Here is a 22,596-nt window from a genome sequence, read left to right as displayed (position 1 = left end):
AGTAATTGCTCGTGCTTTAGTTTAGTGTATATATGTCCCACAATGTCAGTAATAAAATATAGTCTGGAATGAGTCAAGTTCAAATGTGACATTAAGGGTCAAAGGTCATTTTCAAGTAAAAGAATGAAGCAAAAAAGGTCTTTAACTTTTCTCTTTGTTGATAATATCTTGTCGATATTAGTCAATGATATCAGTTTCTTTTAATTTACAAATGTTAGGCAATGTCTGGTATGCACATACAATTCGGAAACATTCAAGGTCAACCATAATATCAAAGGTCAAAGGTAAAAGAAGTGAGTAAAATGTTGCAATAATATCCCCTATTTGTAATATTTTTTATTGTTTAAAAGTATTTGTTTGTCATTTTAACAACTGATCACTGTTCATTTTACTGTATATATGTCCGACGATGTCATAAAAGAGAAAATAAGTCAAGGTCAAAACTGGTATTAAAGGTTAGGGGTCATTTTTTTGCGTAAAAGATCAAAATGTAGTATACGTACTCATTACTTTGTTAAAAAATAGCTTGTTGTTATAAAATACTGTTAGCAATCTATTTTATTGTATACATGTTAAGCAAGGTCATCAATGTAGGCCTTATCCCAATAAGTAAAAGCCAAACCTACCATCAAAGGTCAAGTGTCAAATTTGTGTGAAATTTCGCAAAAAAAGCATTTGTTTTTTGGCAATGATTTTTCTTTATTGTTTAGGGTATTTTTGTCAAAACTACAAAACTAGTAACTGATCATTATTCATTTTAAAGTATATATAACAGATGATATCATTCTTCCTTAATAATGGAAAATTAGTCAAGGTCAAAACTGACATTAAAGGTCGAAGGTGAGGGTCTTCAAGAAACTCGCCATAATGAAAAGACTGGCTGGAACAAGTTAGGGAGCCAATGGAAAGATCCTACGACAAGTCTACAAAGGCACCGCTCTGCCCATAGCAGAGTACGCATCCACCTCATGGGTAACTGCTTCCTAAACCAGTACAGATAAACTGGACAAGGTTCATAATTCAGGCCTGAGGATAATTCTCGGAGCAATGAAAACAACTGCAATAAAAGAAACGGAAAAGACAGCCAATCTTGAGTCATTAGAGTCAAGACGACAGTATAAAGCCCTTGTGCAGGCAGAGAAGGCAAAGAGACTACCATCACATCCATTCCACTCAACACTCGAGAGCAGAACCAAGAACGGACTGAAACGACAAAGTCTAAACCATATCGTCAAAGAACTACAAAAAAGGAAAGTAGCAGCACACTGGACGCAAAGGCAGAGCTGCTTGTGCCCGATCAATGGGTTCCTAGACATTGTGTTTCAAAAATCAGATTGGAGGTGCCAGGAGTAGAAGATGACCGCTATCCAGCACACTCTTGGATCCAAGCATATACCAGTGGATCAGTGGAAGAAGCAGTTCATAATGCTGGGAGTTGTGCCTAAATCACATTTCCAGACAGCTTCACACTCAAACTCTCTTATACGAGGGGCGTTCAATATGTAATGTTACTCCGTATGTAGTTCCGTAACCACAAGTTATTTTTAGATGCGGTTTTCGGCACATTATAGAGCAATGTATTGGCAACACAATGATATATAAATTATAAAAATTGGTAGATTCAAAGTTAAACTATAATCATTTGAGTGAGGTGTACTCGGGTATACTAGACAATTGTATGTCCAAAATATTGAGATTGTAATATGTAATTCCTTAAATATACTATTCAACAACTAGAACTATAGTTCAATTTTCAGTTTAAACAGATAAAACAAATTAGATCTTCACAAAAAGATATGAAAACTGAAATAAAAATGTTTATAACAGTTTTAAATTGAGTGTGTACATTTTTACTCGAAAAATGATAAGGTGAGTACAATAAGCCTCTGCAATTCTGTCAGGTGCGATAATCACCGTTTAAAAAATTCTTGTAATTTAAGTTCATACTAGTACCTTTATTCTCGATTGCAAAACTATACTGGCAACTTTGATTAATCGCCCTCAACACCCATTCACGATTGAATCAACCTCGAGTTTAGATTTTTTTAGTTGTGTTGTAAAATTAAAAATGCAATAAATAGTTTAAAACAAACGCAAACGCAGCACAAATTGCTGTACCTCGTAGAAAAATGATAGAATTTTGTGATTTTACAAGTTATTCTATTTTTCTGAGATTCTGGATGCTCAGAACAAACCAAAATAATAATAATGTTCTAGTATACCTGAGTACACCTCACTCAAATGATTATATTTTTACTTTGACCCTGCCGATTTTTATAATTTATATAGCATTGTGTTCCCAATAAATTGCTCTACAATGTGCCAAAAACCGCATCTAAAAGTAACCAGCGGTTACGGAACTACATACGGAGTAACATTACATATTGAACGCCCCTCGTACAGTCGGCAAGAGATGCTCCTACTTCAGAGCCAAGATGCAAGCCCTCACATCGGCCACACCCCAACTGAATGAGCGAGGAGTCAACACCTCAGGCTATTTTAGTAGGTCCATCAGACATCTTAACGAGACAACAGCTAAAAAACATTAATCTCCTGTCTGAGAGCAACAATGTAGCATTTCAATGGATTCCTGCACATGTGAGCACAGCCGGGAATGAAGCTACAGACAAACTTGCAAAGGAAGCAACCAAGCAAATACAGCCCCAAATGTAAACCTTTACTTACTTGCTTACTGCGTTTCATCTTCCTATGGCCGTTTTTAATCTTAAGATTAGATGCAGCAATGAAATGCATCGTATTCTGCAGGTCACTTGCATCTCCCCATAGCTTGGTCTCAAATGAGATGTCTGTTGGCTAAACTTTCTTGCGTGCTTTTTCTAGATAGGAACAGCTCTGCAGGATGTGGAATAGACTAGCTCCTAGACTATGATATATCTTTTTACATTTTTATGATTGAATGTAGTGAACTGAGCCAGTCTATATCCTATGTCCAATGATAATTTCAACATCAGGCCTGTGTGAAAATCTTTAAAATAGACTGGCTTTTGTCTCTATGAAATTGAATTTGTCAAAAAAGGGAAAAATATAGAAATATAGTTATTATCAGTCTAGTGGCTAGTCTAGATGTGGAATGGTGTTTGTTCCTATGATCCGGACTGACATTTAGCTGTCTATGCAACACCCAGCGTCTTCATATGTTTTCTCAGACCACAATGTCCAGTGCGCAGAGGGAGAATAGTTGTTTGGCTGTGCCTGATTAGCTTGTAGACTGTCATGATTGGGCAGGTAGCCATCATTTATGTTCTTTATGTTCTTTCAGTCTGACGTAAAGCTGTTCTGCAGCAGAGTCTGAGCTTTTCTGTATGAAAATGGAATTTGGGGCTGTATTTGCTTGGTTGCTTTCTTTGCAAGTTTATCTGCAGCTTCATTCCGGGCTATGCTCACATGCGCAGGAATTCATTGAAATGCTACATTGTTCCTCTCAGACAGGATATTAATGCTTTATAGCAGTTGTCTCGTTAAGATGTCTGATGAACCTACTAAGAGAGCCTGAGGAGTTGACTTGGAGTCTGTTAGGAAAACAATATTCTGTCCCTTTTCTCCTCGCTCATACAGTTGGAGTGTTGCCGATGTGAGGGCTTGCATCTTGGCTCTGAAGTTGGAGCATCTCTTGCTGACTGGATAAGAGAGTGTGAGTGTGAAGCTGTCTGGAAATGTGATGTAGGCACCACTCCCAGCATTCTGAACTGCTTTTTCCACTGATCCACTGGTATATGCTTGGATCCAAGAGTGTGCTGGGTAGCGGGCATCTTCTTCTACTCCTGGTACCTCCAATCTGATTTTCGAAACACAATGTCTAGGAACCCATTGATCGGGCACAAGCGGCTCTGCCTCTGCGTCCAGTGCTGCTGCTTTCCCTTTTTATAGTTCTTTGAATATATGGTTGAGACTCTGTCTTTTCAGTCCGTTCTTGGTTCTGCTCTCGAGTGTTGAGTGGAGTAGATGAGATGGTAGTCTCTTTGCCTTCTCTGCCTGCACAAAGGGCTTTGCACTCTCGTCTTGTCTCTAATGGCTTAAGGTTGGCTGTCTTTTCCATTTCTTTTATTCGAGTTGTTTTCATTGCTCCGAGAATTATCCTTGTCCAGTTTACCTTTACTGGTTCAGGAAGCAGTTACCCATGAGGTGGATGCGTACTCTGCTATGGGCCGAGCGGTTCCTTTGTAGACTTGTCGTAGGATCTTTCCATTGGCTCCCTAACTTGTTCCAGCCGATCTTTTCATTATGGCGAGTTTCTTGAAGACCCTCACCTTTGACCTTTAATGTCAGGTTTGCCCTTGACTAAATTTCCATTATTAAGGAAGAATGATATCATCTGTTATATATACTTTAAATGAATAATGATCAGTTACTAGTTTTGACAAAAATACCGTATACAATAAAAAAAAATCATTGCCAAAAAACAAATGCTTTTTTTTGCGAAATTTCACACATATTTGACCCTTGACTTTTGATGGTAGGTTTGGCTTTGACTTATTGGGATAAGACCTACATTGCTGACTTTGCTTAACATATATACAATAAAATAGATTGCTAACAGTGTATTATAACAACAAGCTATTTTTGAACAAAGTAATGAGTAAGTATACCACATTTTTATCTTTTACGCAAAATGACCCCTAACCTTTAATACCAGTTTTGACCTTGACTTATTTTCTCTTTCATGACATCGTCTGACATGTATACAGTAAAATGAACAATGATCAGTTGCTAAAATGACAAAACAAATACTTTTAAACAATAAAAGTTATTACAAAAAGGGGATATTATTGCAACATTTTACTCACAGGTTTGACCTTTGACCTTTGGTATTATGGTTGACCTTGAATGTTTTGGAATTGTATGTGCATACAAGACATTGCCTAACATGTGTACATTAAAAGGAACTGATATCATTGACTAATATCGACAAGATATTATCAACAAAGAGAAAAGTTAAAGACGTATTTTGTTTCATTCTTTTACTTGAAAATGACCTTTGACCCTTAATGTCACATTTGAACTTGACTCATTCCAGACTATATTTTATTACAGACATTGTGGGACATATATACATTTAACTAAATCACGAGCAGTAACTAATAATGAAAAAAGATATCTGTTATTTTTCAAACAGGAAGCTTTTCATGCAATTTTTCACACAAATTTGACCTTTGACCTTTGAAATTAGCTTTACCTTTGGCGGTTGACTGTGACTCATTGCAGATTTGGAGCGCCGGTATAAATTACAGACTCCGGTACGTACCGGATTAACTAAATCTGAACGAAAATATCTTAAATGAATATATTTTGTAACCATGGTAATACGTAACCTTACCTTTAGTCAGTATTTTATGCATATTGTACACTAAATGCATGCGGACATGCAAAAATACGCATATTTTTGCCGTGCGCTACAATCGATAATCACTTTCGGGCATGCGCAGAAGACCGCTCCAATCCTGCAATGAGTTACATCGTTGGCGGTTTTCGGGTTACATCTGCACTGCTGACTTTGCCTGACAAACTACATTAAAACGAATTAACTTCAGCGACTAATTATTTGAGGACATATTAAACAGATTAGAAAAAATAAAGGAAACTTTTTTCACATTTTTGCTTAAAAATGAACTTTGACCTTCAATTATCAGGGCTGAATTTGACTTTTGACCTGGAATATCAGGTTTGCCTTTTATTCCATTTTCATGAATTTCTTATTGCTGTCATTGTTTGACATATATTCATTTACTGACAATCAAATAGTTACTATAATTAAACAGTGAAAAAACTGGTAGACGTAAACTTTACCCTGTCCCCTGATATTTTTACAAGTGAGTGTTACCTCCCCTGTCACAAACATATGTGAACAAAATATAGATAGGCACGGCTTTGACACTTAAGAAATGGGTTTTCATTGAGGATATGAAATATTGTTTTCAAAAAAGTATAAACTTCTTTTGGCCTCAATTGTTGCAATAAAAGTCAGTGAGCTCTCGGACCAATACTATAATATAGTAATTGACAACTTTTGAAAATGGCGCTGTCTGGGTTGAAGAAGATAAAGGTTCATTTTTCCATTATGATTTGGTCATGTACTTTTAAGTACTGTATTTTTTATTTTTTATATACATAGATTTGCATACAATATTTTCTCTGTGTTGATAAGCTGAAAAGAATATTTAAAGAGAAAACAGGTAGGAAAAACAGGGTTTCTCTTTTTATCGACTTGAGATAATATAAGTAGCAATTTATACAGTATAACCTCAAATAACCACTAAATGCACTTTACCTAGTATGGACGTTTTTCAGTGACAAGACATGTAAACTTGATAGTATAAATACATCTCTTTTCGCAGTTTTATTTCCGATAGTGTATAATAAGGTCTTATATGTTTATAACATTCATTTGGCAAAATACATTTACTTATGTTCGTATAATTCCATTTTGGTATGGTAACTAGGATGGGAAAATCAAATTTAAAAAAACCCAGCTTCTCCGGCGGAAATCTATCATGCATTAAGCACCCAGTGAACATCAATAAGCGTAAATGATCAAATGATAAAATTTTGAACAAATCCACCAAATGATCAAACTCTAATTTACCACTTTTAACCTCCTATAGGCTTGAACTACATGTACTATACTTGACTGGCATTTTTGTTGTTTTGTGAAAATTTTCTACAGACGACGTCCTTGAATCTACAATATTTTCCCTGGCTGCTTAAAGCTGCAGCTCAATATATTTGCCCTGGCTCCTTAGATCTGCAACTCAATACATACTTACCCTGGCTTCTTAAATTTGTAGCTCAAAATATTTGCCCTGGCTCACCTTAAAACTGTAGCTTAAAATATTTGCCTGGCTCCTTAAATCTGCAAGTATATATTAACCCTGGTTTTATAAATCTGCAGCTGAAATATATTATATTTGCCCTGGCTCTTAAAATTGCAGCTCAAAATACTTGTTCGGGCTCCTTAAATCTGCAACTCAATATATTTGCCTGGGCTCCTTAAATCTACAACTCAATATATATTTGCATTGGCTCCTAAATCTACAACTCAATATATACTTGCCCTGGCTTCTTAAAACTGTAACTCAAAATATTTGCCCTGGCTCTTCCTTATATATATTTGTCCTGGCTCCTAAAAGCTGTAGCTAAAAATATTTGCCCCGGCTCCTTAAAGCTGCAGCGCAATATATATTTGCCCTGGCTCCTTAAATCCGCAGCTAAATATATTTGCCTTGGCTCCTTAAAGCTGTAGCTCAATTTATATTCGTACTGGCACCCTAAAGCTGCAGTTCAATATATATCTGTTCTGGCTTCTTAAATCTGCTGCTCAGTATATTTGCCTTGGCTCCTTAAATCTGCATCTCAATATATTTGCCTGGCTCCTTAAATCTACATCTCAGTATATATTTGCCCTGGTTTTATCAATCCGCAGCTGAAATATATTATATTTGCCCTGGCTCCTTAAAATTGCAGGTCAAAATACTTGCTCGGGCTCCTTATATCTGCAACTCAATATATTTGTCTTGGCTCCTTAAATCTACAACTCAATATATATTTGCCTTGGCTCCTTAAATCTACAACTGGTTTTATAAATCCGCAGCTGAAATATATTATATTTGCCCTGGCTCCTTAAAATTGCAGGTCAAAATACTTGCTCGGGCTCCTTAAATCTGCAACTCAATATTTATTTGCCTTGGCTCCTTAAATCTACAACTCAATATATATTTGCCTTCGCTCCTTAAATCTACAACTGGTTTTATAAATCCGCAGCTGAAATATATTACTAGTATATTTGCCCAGGCTTCTAAAAACTGTAACTCAAAATATTTGCCGTGGATCTTCCTTATATATATTTGTCCTGGCTCCTAAAAGCTGTAGCTCAAAATATTTGCCCTGGCTCCTTAAAGCTGCAGCTCAATATATATTTGCCTTGGTTCCTTAAAACTGCAGCTCAATATATATTTTCCCTGGCTCCTTAAATCAGCAGCTAAATATATTTGCCTTGGCTCCTTAAAGCTGTAGTTCAATTTATTTTTGCCCTGGCACCTTAAAGCTGCAGTTCAATATATATTTGTCCTGGCTTCTTAATTATGCTGCTCAATATATTTGCCTTGGCTCCTTAAAACTGTAGCTCAATATATATTTGCCCTGGCTCCTTAAATCTGCATCTCAATATATTTGCCCTGGCTCCTTAAATCTCCATCTCAATATATTTGCCTTAGCTCCTTAAATCTGCAACTCAATATATATTTGCCTTGGCTCCTTAAAGCTGCAGCTCAATATATTTGCTTTGGCTCCTTAAATCTGTAGCTCAATATATTTGCCTTGGCACCTTAAAGCTGCAGCTCATATATTTTGCCCTGGCACCTTTTAAGCTGCAGCTCAATTTGTATGTCTGGTTTTTAAAACTGTAGCTCAATTATATTTGCCCTGGACTCCTTAAATCTGCAGCTCAATAAATTTTGCCCTCACCTTAAATCTGCAACTCGTAATTTGCCCTTGCAACCTTCAAATCTGCAACTCGATACAATATTTGCCTTGGCTCTTAAACTGAGAGCTAATAATATATTTGCCCTGGCTCTTTAAATCTGCATCTCAATATATTTGCCCTGGCTCCTTAAACTGAGCTCAATATATTTAGCCTGGCTGCTTAAATCTGTAGCTCAAATATTTGCCTGGCTCCTTAAATTCAGCTCAAATATTTGCCTGGCACCTTAAATCTGCAACTAATATTATTAAGCCTGGCTCTTAAAACTCTAGCTTAATATGTTTGCCTTGGCTTCTTAAATCTGCACTCAATATATTGTTCTGGCTCCTTAAATCTGCACTCAATATATTTGCCCTGGGCTCCTTAAATCTGCAACTCAATATATATTTGCCTTGGCTCTAAAATGTACAGCTCAATATATATTGCCCTGGCTCTTAAATCTGCACTCAAATATATTTGCCCTGGCTCCTTAAAACTGTAAGCTAGTAATATTTGCCTTGGTTTCTTAAAGCTGCAGCTCAATATACTATTGCCTGGCTTCCGAAATCTGCAGCTCAATATATTTGCCTTGGCTTTTAAATCTGCTCTCATTATTTGCCTGGCTCCTTAAAGCTGTAGCTCAATATATTTGCTTGGCTTCTTAAATCTGCAGCTCATATATTTACCCTGGCTTCTTAAATCTGCAGCTCAATATATTTGCCTGGCCCGTAAATCTCATCTCATATATTTGCCCTGGTCTTAAATCGTAGCTCAAAATATATTTGCCCTGGCCCTAAATCTGCAGTCAAAATATTGCCGTTGACTTCTTAATCTGAGCTCAATATATTTGCTTGGCTCCTTAAAGCTGTAACTCAATAAATATTTGCCTGGCAACTATTTAAAATCTGCAGCTCAATATATATATTTGTCCTGGCTCCTTAAATTGCAGCTCAAATATTTGCCTTGGCTCCTTAAAGCTGTAACTCAATATTTATTTGCCTGGCACCTTAAACTTGCAAGCTCAATATATATCTGTCCTGGCTTCTTAAATCTGCAGCTCAATGTTTTATTCGCCAGCTTAAATAATGCAGCTCATATATATTTGCCTTGGCTCTTAAATCTGTAAGCTCAAATATTTTGCCTGGCACTTAATCGCAGTCATATATTTGCCTTGGCTCCTAAAGCTGCAGCTCAAATATTTGTCCTGGCTCCTTAAATCTGCAGCTCAAATATATTTGCCTTGGCTTCTTAAACTGCAGCTCAATATATTTGCCTTAGCTCCTTAAACGTACTTAATATATATTTGCCTTGGCTTCTTAAATCTGCAGCTCAATTTTTGTTTGCTCCTTGAAATTGTAGCTCAATATATATCTGTCCTGGATTCTTATATCTGCAGCTCAATATATTTGCCTTGGCTCCTTAAAGCTGTAACTCAATATATATTTGCCCTGGCACCTTAAATCTGCATCTCAATATATTTGCCCTGGCTCCTTAAATCTCCATCTCAATATATTTGCCTTAGCTCCTTAAATCTGCAACTCAATATATATTTGCCTTGGCTCCTTAAAGCTGCAGCTCAATATATTTGCTTTGGCTCCTTAAATCTGTAGCTCAATATATTTGCCTTGGCACCTTAAAGCTGCAGCTCAATATATTTGCCCTGGCACCTTAAAGCTGCAGCTCAATATATATTTGTCCTGGCTTTTTAAAACTGTAGCTCAATATATATTTGCCCTGGCTCCTTAAATCTGCAGCTCAATATATTTGCCCTGGCACCTTAAATCTGCAACTCGATATATTTGCCCTGGCACCTTAAATCTGCAACTCGATAAATATTTGCCTTGGCTCCTTACAACTGTAGCTCAATATATATTTGCCCTGGCTCTTTAAATCTGCATCTCAATATATTTGCCCTGGCTCCTTAAAACTGTAGCTCAATATATTTGCCTTGGCTGCTTAAATCTGCAGCTCAATATATTTGCCTTGGCTCCTTAAATCTGCAGCTCAATATATTTGCCCTGGCACCTTAAATCTGCAACTCAATATATATTTGCCTTGGCTCCTTAAAACTCTAGCTTAATATGTTTGCCTTGGCTTCTTAAATCTGCACTCAATATATTTTCCTTGGCTCCTTAAATCTGCAGCTCAATATATTTGCCCTGGCACCTTAAATCTGCAACTCAATAGATATTTGCCTTGGCTGCTTAAAACTGTAGCTCAATATATTTGCCCTGGCTCCTTAAATCTGCATCTCAATATATTTGCCCTGGCTCCTTAAAACTGTAGCTCAGTATATTTGCCTTGGCTTCTTAAAGCTGCAGCTCAATATACTTGCCTTGGCTTCCGAAATCTGCAGCTCAATATATTTGCCTTGGCTTTTTAAATCTGCATCTCAGTATATTTGCCCTGGCTCCTTAAAACTGTAGCTCAATATATTTGCCTTGGCTTCTTAAATCTGCAGCTCTATATATTTACCCCTGGCTTCTTAAATCTGCAGCTCAATATATTTGCCCTGGCACCGTAAATCTGCATCTCAATATATTTGCCCTGGCTCCTTAAAACTGTAGCTCAAAATATATTTGCCCTGGCACCCTAAATCTGCAGCTCAATATATTTGCCTTGACTTCTTAAATCTGTAGCTCAATATATTTGCCTTGGCTCCTTAAAGCTGTAACTCAATAAATATTTGCCCTGGCACCTTAAATCTGCAGCTCAATATATATATCTGTCCTGGCTCCTTAAATCTGCAGCTCAATATATTTGCCTTGGCTCCTTAAAGCTGTAACTCAATATATATTTGCCCTGGCACCTTAAAGCTGCAGCTCAATATATATCTGTCCTGGCTTCTTAAATCTGCAGCTCAATATATTTGCCTTAGCTCCTTAAAGCTGCAGCTCAATATATATTTGCCTTGGCTCCTTAAATCTGCAGCTCAATATATTTTTGCCCTGGCACCTTAAATCTGCAGCTCAATATATTTGCCTTGGCTCCTTAAAGCTGCAGCTCAATATATTTGTCTTGGCTCCTTAAATCTGCAGCTCAATATATTTGCCTTGGCTTCTTAAATCTGCAGCTCAATATATTTGCCTTAGCTCCTTGAAACTGTAACTTAATATATATTTGCCTTGGCTTCTTAAATCTGCAGCTCAATATATTTGTCTTAGCTCCTTAAAATTGTAGCTCAATATATATCTGTCCTGGATTCTTATATCTGCAGCTCAATATATTTGCCTTGGCTCCTTAAAGCTGTAACTCAATATATATTTGCCCTGGCACCTTAAAGCTGCAGCTCAATATATATCTGTCCTGGCTACTTAAATCTGCAGCTCAATATATTTGCCTTGGCTCCTTAAAGCTGTAACTCAATATATATTTACCCTGGCACCTTAAAGCTGCAGCTCAATATATATCTGTCCTGGCTTCTTAAATCTGCATCTAAATATATTTGCCTTAGCTCCTTAAATCTGCAGCTCAATATATATTTTCCCTGGCTCCTTAAATCTGCAGCTCAATATATATTTGCCCTGGCACCTTAAATCTGCAGATCAATATATTTGCCTTGGCTCCTTAAAGCTGCAGCTCAATATATTTGTCTTGGCTCCTTAAATCTGCAGCTCAATATATTTGCCTTGACTTCTTAAATCTGCAGCTCAATATATTTGCCTTAGCTCCTTAAAACTGTAACTTAATTCCCTGGGGCCGAAATGCGACTATAAGCGTTATATTTTCTACCCCTGTTGCGTCGATATGCGACTATACGCGCGTTATCAGGACTCCCCAGGACGACGATTGACGAGTATAGTCGCGGCACCGAGATCATGATAATTGCGATAAGTACTTGTTAATTTTTGATAATCTTGACAAAAGCAAAAATACTTTGCATACTGGTTTTTTTTTTTGCTGTAATAACTACTAGTTGAGCTAATAATTAGGTCCCTTGTTAAAATGAATGGTTGTAACTATGCGGTAATGTAAATGAAATAAAAACACGATCTCCGCTGTGTTCGTTCATACTGTATTTCAAAAGAGTAAAATAATGTCGTCGGCCAGAGATCTTTCTTAAAATGAAGAAAATATATATTTATTATCATGCTGATTCTGAAATATCAGTTCCGTCGGATGATGATTCGATGCGATTCCATTATCAGACAAATGAATGGTTGGAAAATGTTAAGTTTTAGAAGGCTGAAATATTGGTACACTTACATTACATACGATACAAATAGATAAAAATAACACAACAAAGCATGTTTAATAAAATACAAAAAAAGAATATGTAAATAAACGCATGTTTGTAAATTTAATAATTATTCAAAGATGGATGTAAATATTACAACTTAACTGTCTCAGCGCGTGACACACAACATTTGTGTACATGTTTAGAAATAGATTATACATCAAAATAAACCACTGATATTCACACAAAAACGGGTGTAAATTTATGTAATGCTGATGTAAATATTCAGTGATGCATTTCTATTTATTAGAATTTAATGTTCAAATATCTATTAAACGCAATAGGTGTGTTAAAATTGTTTAGTGAAAATTGTGTTCTATTTGGATATAAGCTACGGACGAAATTTGATATAAAAAATATTTGTTCAAACTTCGAGTACTTTGTAAGTATATTTTAATTTACACCCATGTTAATAAATGTTCCCTGCATGTTTTCAACTGACTGTACGCGAGTGTGATTATGATAAGGTTAGATAATGTTCTTCGACGTCAGGTGGTAATTCTTATCCCGCCACAGCAGGTATGTTACGATATCGGCCTCAGGGAGTTAATATATATTTGCTTTGGCTTCTTAAATCTGCAGCTCAATATATTTGCCTTGGCTCCTTAAAGCTGTAGCTCAATATATTTGCCTTAGCTCCTTAAAATTGTAACTCAATATATATTTGCCCTGGCACCTTAAATCTGCAGCTCAATATATTTGCCTTAGCTTCTTAAAACTGTAGCTCAATATATATCTGTCCTGGCTTCTTAAATCTGCAGCTCAATATATTTGCCTTAGCTCTTTAAAACTGTAACTCAATATATATTTGCCCTGGCACCTTAAATCTGCAGCTCAATATATTTGCCTTGGCTCCTTAAAACTGTAGCTCAATATATTTGTCCTGGCTCCTTAAATCTGCAGCTCCATATATTTGCCTTGGCTCCTTAAAACTGTAGCTCAATATAATATATTTGCCTTGGCACCTTAAATCTGCAGCTCAATATATTTGCCTTGGCTCCTTAAAACTGTAGCTCAATATATATTTGCCTTGGCTCCTTAAAACTGAAGCTCAATATATTATATTTGCCTTGGCACCTTAAATCTGCAGCTCAATATATTTGCCTTGGCTCCTTAAAACTGTAGCTCAATATATATTTGCCTTTGCTCCTTAAATCTGCAGCTCAATATATTTTTGCCCTGGCACCTTAAAGCTGCAGCTCAATATATTTGCCTTGGCTCCTTAAATCTGCAGCTCAATATATTTGCCTTGGCTCCTTAAAACTGTAGCTCAATATATTTGCCCTGTCTTGATTCATCGGTTTGTTTTTCAAATAAAAATATTTTATAGATATCAAATTATTCGATGACAAGAATGACAGAAATAATCAATTTGTCATGTTTTTTTTTTTAAATATGTACCGTACAACACATAAATCAAATTCAGTTTACATAAAAAGACACTGTAAAATTGTGCAAGAAAAAGATGTGTACATTTAATCGTTCAATGCGTTTCACCTATAAATACAGTTTTGTCATGAATTGCGCAATATTTACCGGTTCATCAATGATAATCATGAATACCGTGTAACTGTTGATCCCTATTACCACGCTTTTTGACTACTTAATCTATACTTTCCAACAAAAAGTTTGTGTGCACATTTTTATTATTACTTAAGATTAATATAGTTTGCCCGGAGGAGTCAGAAAGCACATTATGTTTAGAAACTAGTTAACACAAATTTTATGATTCATGTGTTTAGCTGTAAACGTTAGTTTATTTTGAGGCCTGGTTATTTCTATATTTGTCAGTGTGTTCTCTCTCTGGCCACTTCCAGTCAATCCAGTGAATGAAGTCGCGTTCTTTCACTTCGTGCTTATTGCCCATACTGTTTACATAAAAGATACGCCCTGCTTGCGTCCAAGCGGCTTCTACTTCATCTGGAGCTTTGGGCCTTACACAAGACAAAACATGAAAATTTAGACTTGGCTCCTTAAAACTGTAACTCAATATATATTTGCCCTGGCTCCTTAAAACTGTAACTCAATATATATTTGCCTTGGCTTCTTAAATCTGCAGCTCAATATATATTTGCCTTGGCTCCTTAAATCTGCAGCTCAATATATATTTTCCTTGGTTCCTTAAAACTGTAACTCAATATATATTTGCCCTGGCACCTTCAATCTGCAGCTCAATATATTTGCCCTGGCTCCTTAAAGCTGCAGCTCAATATATTTGCCCTGGCTCCTTAAAACTGTAACTCAATATATATTTGGCCTGGCACCTTAAATCTGCAGCTCAATATATTTGCCTTGGCACCTTAAATCTGCAGCTCAATATATTTGCCTTGGCACCTTAAATCTGCAGCTCAATATATTTGCCTTGGCTCCTTAAATCTGCAGCTCAATATATATTTGCCTTGGCTCCTTAAAACTGTAACTCAATATAAATTTGCCTTGGCTTCTTCAATCTGCAGCTCAATATATTTGCCTTCGCTTCTTAAAACTGCAGCTCAATATATTTGCCTTGGCTCCTTAAAACTGTAACTCAATATATATTTGCCCTGGCACCTTAAATCTGCAGCTCAATATATTTGCCTTGGCACCTTAAATCTGCAGCTCAATATATTTGCCTTGGCTCCTTAAATCTGCAGCTCAATATATATTTGCCTTGGCTCCTTAAAACTGTAACTCAATATATATTTGCCTTGGCTTCTTAAATCTGCAGCTCAATATATTTGCCTTGGCTTCTTAAAACTGCAGCTCAATACATTTGCCTTGGCTCCTTAAAACTGTAACTCAATATATATTTGACCTGGCTCCTTAAAACTGTAACTCAATATATATTTGCCTTGGCTTCTTAAATCTGCAGCTCAATATATTTGCCTTGGCTTCTTAAATCTGCAGCTCAATATATTTGCCTTGGTTCCTTAAAACTGTAACTCAATATATATTTGCCATGGCACCTTAAATCTGCAGCTCAATATATTTGCCCTGGCTCCTTAAAGCTGCAGCTCAATATATTTGCCCTGGCTCCTTAAAACTGTAACTCGATATATATTTGCCCTGGCACCTTAAATCTGCAGCTCAATATATTTGCTTTGGCTCCTTAAATCTGCAGCTCAATATATTTGCCCTGGCACCTTAAATCTGCAGCTCAGTATATTTGCCTTAGCTCGTTAAAACTGTAGCTCAATATATATCTGTCCTGGCTTCTTAAATCTGCAGCTCAATATATTTGCCCTGTCACCTTAAATCTGCAGCTCAATATATTTGCCCTGGCACCTTAAATCTGCAGCTCAATATATTTGCCTTGGCTCCCTTAATCTGCAGCTCAATATATTTGCCCTGGCACCTTAAATCTGCAGCTCAATATATTTGCCTTGGCTCCTTAAATCTGCAGCTCAATATATTTGCCTTGGCTCCTTAAAACTGTAACTCAATATATATTTGCCTTAGCTCCTTCAAACTGTAGCTCAATATATATCTGTCCTGGCACCTTAAATCTGCAGCTCAATACATTTGCCTTGGCTCCTTAAAGCTGCAGCTCAATATATTTGCCCTGGCTCCTTAAATCTGCAGCTCAATATATATTTGCCTTGGCTCCTTAAAACTGTAATTCAATATATATTTGCCTTAGCTCCTTAAATCTGTAGCTCAATATATATCTGTCCTGGCACCTTAAATCTGCAGCTCAATATATTTGCCTTAGCTCCTTAAAACTGTAGCTCAATATATTTGCCTTGGCTCCTTAAATATGCAGTTCAGTATATTTGCCTTGTCTCCTTAAACCTGCAGCTAAATATATATTTGCCCTGACACCTTAAATCTGCAGCTCAATATATTTGCCTTGGCTCCTTAAAACTGTAACTCAATATATATTTGCCCTGGCACCCTAAAGCTGCAGCTCAATATATATCTACCTCATGACCAGTTTTTCAACTATTAAGTAAAGACTTAAGCCCCGACTTAAGCCGTGTCGGATATATTTACAACGCTTAAGTCAGCACGTGAATAACGGGGCTCGACAAAAGTTAAACCTTCGATTGGATTTTTCTACTTTGAGCGGTGTCAGCAATGGCTTATCTTTCTATTGTTAATTTAAACCTGGGGCATAGGTGGTTTAAGAAAAGATGGAGGTTGAATATTTAGACATGGATTTAGATTTCCAGCATGAAGTTAAAGCAGAAATGTTGAGGAGGGAGGGAATGATATGGGACTGAGCAAACCCTTTCGTTATGTACGACGATTTGGATTTTGGATATATTTATATATATTATATCGTCTCAGTAAAGCTAGAGTTACAGATATTTTACTTTATATAAAAAAACTTAAACCAACGGCGACGCCAACGCCGACGCTAGAGAGAGTGCAAATTTAAGTTCTATTTTTTATTCGAAACTCAAGCTTAAAATGTAACAGATTCAACTTTTCAATTTTAGCTACGTTTGTACACGTTTCAAAATATACGTGCAAGCATAGATGTAATTAATTATAAGTACATGTAACGCACAAATGTGTAGGTGAACATATAAAAAATATATATATATGGATACGCACGTCTGTATATATACGTCTCCTTTCTTTGACGTGTGGATTTTGAAATTCATCCATTTGCAATTACCTGTACTATTGATTTAATTTACAAATGCATTCCTAATTACAAGTGCATATTGCACGTGTTTTGTACATGAAAGGTGGAACATTTAAGAATAATGAAAACAATAGGACTATGAGCAAACATACGAATGCTTGTAGTCTTACCTTGAAATAAATTCATCTTTTTTCCCAGCAAATATTTTTTCACTCATTGGACGGGCGCTAGTGCTTTTGTGTTTTAATGTGTCTTTGTATTTTTCTATGATTTCTATGAGAATTTTTTTTTCGAAATTAGTAAATCACCAAAGTAGCACGTTTTATATTTGAAAAAAAAATACAGCGAAACGGTCCGATGACTGTATCTACATGTTCATAGTGTGTGACCAAGGCTTAGCTAATACATCGCAATATACCCGCCGAGTATTAGTAAAAATCCGTTAGAAAACAAGGTTGAGCGATGGCTGAACTAATACTGGTTTGAGCCTTTCTTAGTGCTGGAGTTGAAAAACTGGCCAATAGCTTCCTAAATCTGCAGCTCAATATATTTGCCTTGGCTCCTTAAAACTGTAACTCAATATATATTTGCCTTGGCTCCTTACAGCTGCAGCTCAATATATTTGCCCTGGCACCTTAAAGCTGCAGCTCAATATATATCTGTCCTGGCTTCTTAAATCTGCAGCTCAATATATTTGCCTTGGCTCCTTAAAACTGTAACTCAATATATTTGCCCTGGCATCTTAAAGCTGCAGCTCAATATATGTTTGTCCTAGCTCCTTAAATCTGCAGCTCAATATATTTGCCCCGGCATCTTTAAGATGCAGTTCAATATATTTGCCCTAGCTCCTTTATGCTGGGATTTTGTATGCAATCATATGTTAACATTCAACTACCATAAATGTATTATGAAGATGCCTTGGTTGTACTTTGCCAGTAACTCTGAACTTCGTCTGTCTGTAAACTGGAACTTTCCTACTGCCTGAGTAGTTTCACCTTATCTCTGAGTCAGCTCTCCGATCTTCTGTTTATAATTACATGCTACCGTCTATTTAAAGCATTCGGGGACCATAAAGGTATAATTTCTATTCCCTGGTCCTATAGCTAATCTCCTCATTCAGCTACGGTACTACAACTCTTCTTCTGTATATGAAGGGCCAAAGTCGTCTCAAAATTTACCAACCCGAAATACCTTCAATAGCGTGATATATATAAACATCGTACAATTGTTTGTTGATATATACCTTGGTAATCGCCGAGGAGAAAGTATATATAATAGCAGTATGTGTGATATAAGTAAATTCCCGTTGAAATTATTATATGTAAGTTATTGATACAGAAAATGTGTTGAGGTGTCAGGTAAGTCAAAGATTTGTATACTTTATTTTTGTATGTTTTACTGATATTTTAAAAACAAATATATCCCACCTGTGATATAAGACGAAATACAAATGCAACATTTAGGTGTGTTTATATTGTCACGCATAACTGCAGATGACGATGGTAATGTCTCAAGTTTGCAACATGCTACAATCATAACTTGTATTTTGTTTTATTTAGTGGTATTTTGAAACTTATCTCTTATCTCATGTTCTTTCTATTACTACTTGAACTGAGATCTCCAACTGTCTGTACTGTAGTTCTCATACATCAGAGATTCGGTACATTTCGAGCCACTAGAAAATCAAAGTAGATCTGTAGTATGCGAGAATGTTCTTTTCATATACATGTGCTTAAGTAGTCGAAATAACTTCTCCGGTTGGACTTCTTGCGGTATATAATTTTGCGGTGCAACAGTGGGTGACACTTTCCAGGGTTACGATCAATTGTAGGATTGTTGGGGTTTGGGTACATTCCATTTGGGTTTTCACTATTGGTATTAGAGGGTACTGTAAGTTTGATCATTTTCGCGTAAACTTTATTCAGCGAGATCAAGGTTATCAGCCTTATTCGTGATGTGAAGAATTTGCGAAAAGTAAGTGTTTGTGGTTTAGGACTTTATGCAAATTCGTAACTGAATATTTTGAAAATAAAACCATTGTGAATAATAACTAATGTATATAGAATTTGGGGCTTGATCATCAAACCGAAGTTACTGTGTAAGTGATGCTGAATACAAAGTAGGAAATATAGTTTATATCGTGACAGAAAAACATCGGTAATGCGAATGTCCACACGTCTTATTTGAATTGCAAGAAAATTGCAGGAAGAAGTTGAGTACAAAAATATGAAGGTGTAGTTGAATTATAAAGTAAAACAAACAACAAAATGATATAACTAATACAGTATCAATCGGACATGAAAGTCTCTGCAATATGCGCATGTCCACTTGATGTTGATTTTCATTTAAGGTATTAGAAGCGTAACAGAGTACCTCCTTTTTGAAGAGTATTCAATTCCTATACTACCATTAACCTACTTTTACTGCACTTCTCGTGTGTGTGTGTGTGTGTTGGGGGGGGGGGGGGGGGGCGTAGGTTCAAGCCCTACTGGGACCAATTTTAGCATGTACAAGTAGGCTTCTTTTAAAAAAAGAAACCTAGGAGAGGTCCAGTGTTGTTCCTTTTAAAGTTATATCAGAGACATAGATAACAGTTGTTATCTAATTGTTATCTGGTTATATGATAGGTTGTCCTATAGATAAAAAAAACTGTTTCCCTGTTGCAGGTCACTGTGACCTATTAGGGGTCATAGTCACTGTAACCATGACCTAATGACCTCAAAATCCATAAGTCATTTTCAGGTTATCAACCTCCGCCAATTCGAGGACTGTAAGCCTAAGCATTTCCTAGTTACTGAATTTCTTTTTAAAAAGTTCAAAAGCTACCACCGCAATAATTGTACACTGAACTTGGCCCTGGTGAAAACTGCCAAATTAGCATCTTACCATTTTTGCGAGAACCTCACCTGACAAGTTGTTTGTCAACGGGCCCAAGAGAATAGCTTCCGAGAAGCTTTAGAAAAACTTAGAAGAAAATCCCAATCGAACGGACGTCTGCCGGAAGTGAAAAAAAACATAATTCTTTTTTATTATTTTTTTTTCAGATATTTTTGGTTTGTTTATGTGCTATTTGAAATTCTAAACATTTTATTTGTTCTAGTTTATTACTCAGTTTGTCGAATTGCCGCCTTGTTTTGATCACGTGATTAACATCTCCGACTTTCAGAAGCTCGGAAGAACTCTTCTTATTCCGGCAGATCTTCCGAACGGGGCAAACGAACCCGCCAGTTAAACTATAAATTCATTTAATTGAACGAAATACATTTTAACGTGATTCAAGTCATATGCATATCTTTGAATACTGCGAACAAAGAATAGTAAATATATATCTATATAAACATTGCCATTTACAATGTAAATTATATTTTATCACATGTTACAATATAAAATGATTACACTGTTTATTCTTAATTTCATTAAATAAAACAGTTTCAAAAAAGATTTTGAATAAAACACATCTCAAAATAAAACAACTATTGAGTTATCACATTTATTCTTGTTGTGAAACACAAAATTTAACATTTACTAAAGTTTTACAATCATTAAACATGTTCTAAAATTCTCAAACCACTATTAGAACAGAGTCCAAGCTTATCAAATTGGTCAGTGCCATAATTCACATTATCTGATTCCTAATGGGACATCATGCTGTTACAAGACAACAAGCCTGAAAGTTCCAAATCAAAATTGATTCTCCAGCTACCCTTTGTCCTAGAACTGATATTTCATAAGTAGTGTACAAACGTAAAAAAGGAGTTTGTCCTACATTTCAGATTTACTACATTTTGCTCATTATGATCATTACAGTCTGCATTCATCCGAACACAAAGGTCTCACTAACGAACTACCTGGACAAATATTTAGTTACAAAACTGCAAAGCTGCACAGATATGGAATTCACTCCCTTCTTATATAAAACTTCATAATAATGTCTGCGTCCAAGCGTGCTTTATACGACTATACCCCAGGCAGAGCTATTGTAAAAGTGTCTTCTTACGGTTGTAAGCGGACACTTTATAAATAGAACTGTCTTGTATGAACGCAATCTACCAGTTAACTACCTGCACGTGAAGTTCGTGAATGAAGTCATAAACTGTGCCTGATGTAAAGAATGTCCATTTTCAAGTTGATTTAATTTTAAGCTATGCAATGTAAATAAAGCTTTTTAAACAGCACAATTTCGACTTATAAACAGAACGGCAATGATTGCTTTATACGCTGTCAGCATAGAACATCTGCAATACCTGATAAATTAAAAATTAGGTGGGCCGTGCCATGTGAAAAATTATAAGATTCTTTCACTTGTTGCGGGTAAAGATGGGAATATCCGGCACGAGGGTAACTGTTAAGGCGGTAACGAGGCTCCTGTCGAGTTACCGCCTAAACAGTTATCCGAGTGCCGGATATTCCTAGGGGCGTACCTGGATGGTTTTGAACTGTACGCCAGATAGACGAGCCAAACAGCGATGCTGCGAGTGTGGGGTAGGTGAGAGAGAGAGAGAGAGAGAGAGAGTCTCGATTGGATTTCATAAGGATATTCTATTTTTGTTGCTATCGTTTTTGAAATCATCTAATGTTTAAATTTCATGCATGCCTTCTACATCCGCATTTTGACAGGTTTTGATAAATGCGTCTACCCATACATTGCGAATGTATCAGGTTTTATCAAGTAATCACTGATATATCTTTCTCACACGAAATTAAACATTTTCATTTTCTAGAAAACGTAAACAAAATCATTTTTTGCAAACTAAAATTCAAACTGCGTAAATTGCTTTGGTATTTCGGTATTCTGATCTGGATGTAGATTGATAGATTGAATTGCACATCGATATTGACGTTGAATGTTATATTAAGCGCAAGCTTTTTTTTATTTGAGTCCACGGATGACTCGAGTATTTTTGTTCTCTTGCATGCTTGAATACCAGTGTTTTACTATGGGCCTCTATGGCCTAGTGGTTAAGTAGTTAAGGTCGCTAACTTTGAATCACTTGCACCTCAACGATGTGGGTTCGGGTCTCACTCGGGGCGTTGAATTCTTCATAATATGAAGGAACCATCCAGCTGGCTTACGGAAGGTCGTTGGTTCTACCCGGGTGTCCGCCCGTGATAGAATAAAGCAAGGAGGAGCACCTGGGGAAAAAACTAAATGCAATGTTATCAATAGGGCCAGCTTTTATCAATAAAATTATTTCTTTGTAAACAATATATGATTTAGAATGAAGAAAAATATCGAAGATGTTACCGGGCCGTTCCTGGGCGGTGTTAACAGTGTTCCTTTTGTCATCGCAGTCTGTTTGTGTGCGTGCATGC

At 36.4% G+C, this 22,596-nt stretch overlaps 1 protein-coding gene across 2 annotated transcripts in view; it reads left to right on the top strand.

Annotated features, from left to right (window-relative positions):
* The first annotated feature begins 12,923 nt into the window (after positions 1–12,923).
* LOC128546131 (uncharacterized) overlaps positions 12,924–22,596 on the top strand; it is a 110,398-nt gene continuing 100,725 nt past the window's right edge. Inside the window, exon 1 of one of the 2 annotated variants that reach the window (XM_053525267.1) lies at positions 12,924–13,092. The gene's annotated coding sequence lies outside the window, so the exon portion shown is untranslated. The remainder of the gene's footprint in view (positions 13,093–22,596) is intronic. The other variant, XM_053525266.1, reaches the window with a different exon arrangement.

Source organism: Mercenaria mercenaria, chromosome 15 (assembly GCF_021730395.1).
Source record: "Mercenaria mercenaria strain notata chromosome 15, MADL_Memer_1, whole genome shotgun sequence".
NCBI classification, from domain to species: domain Eukaryota; kingdom Metazoa; phylum Mollusca; class Bivalvia; order Venerida; family Veneridae; genus Mercenaria; species Mercenaria mercenaria.
The sequence above is the reverse complement of the archived record's forward strand: the minus strand, read 5'-3'. Positions and strand labels throughout refer to the sequence as shown.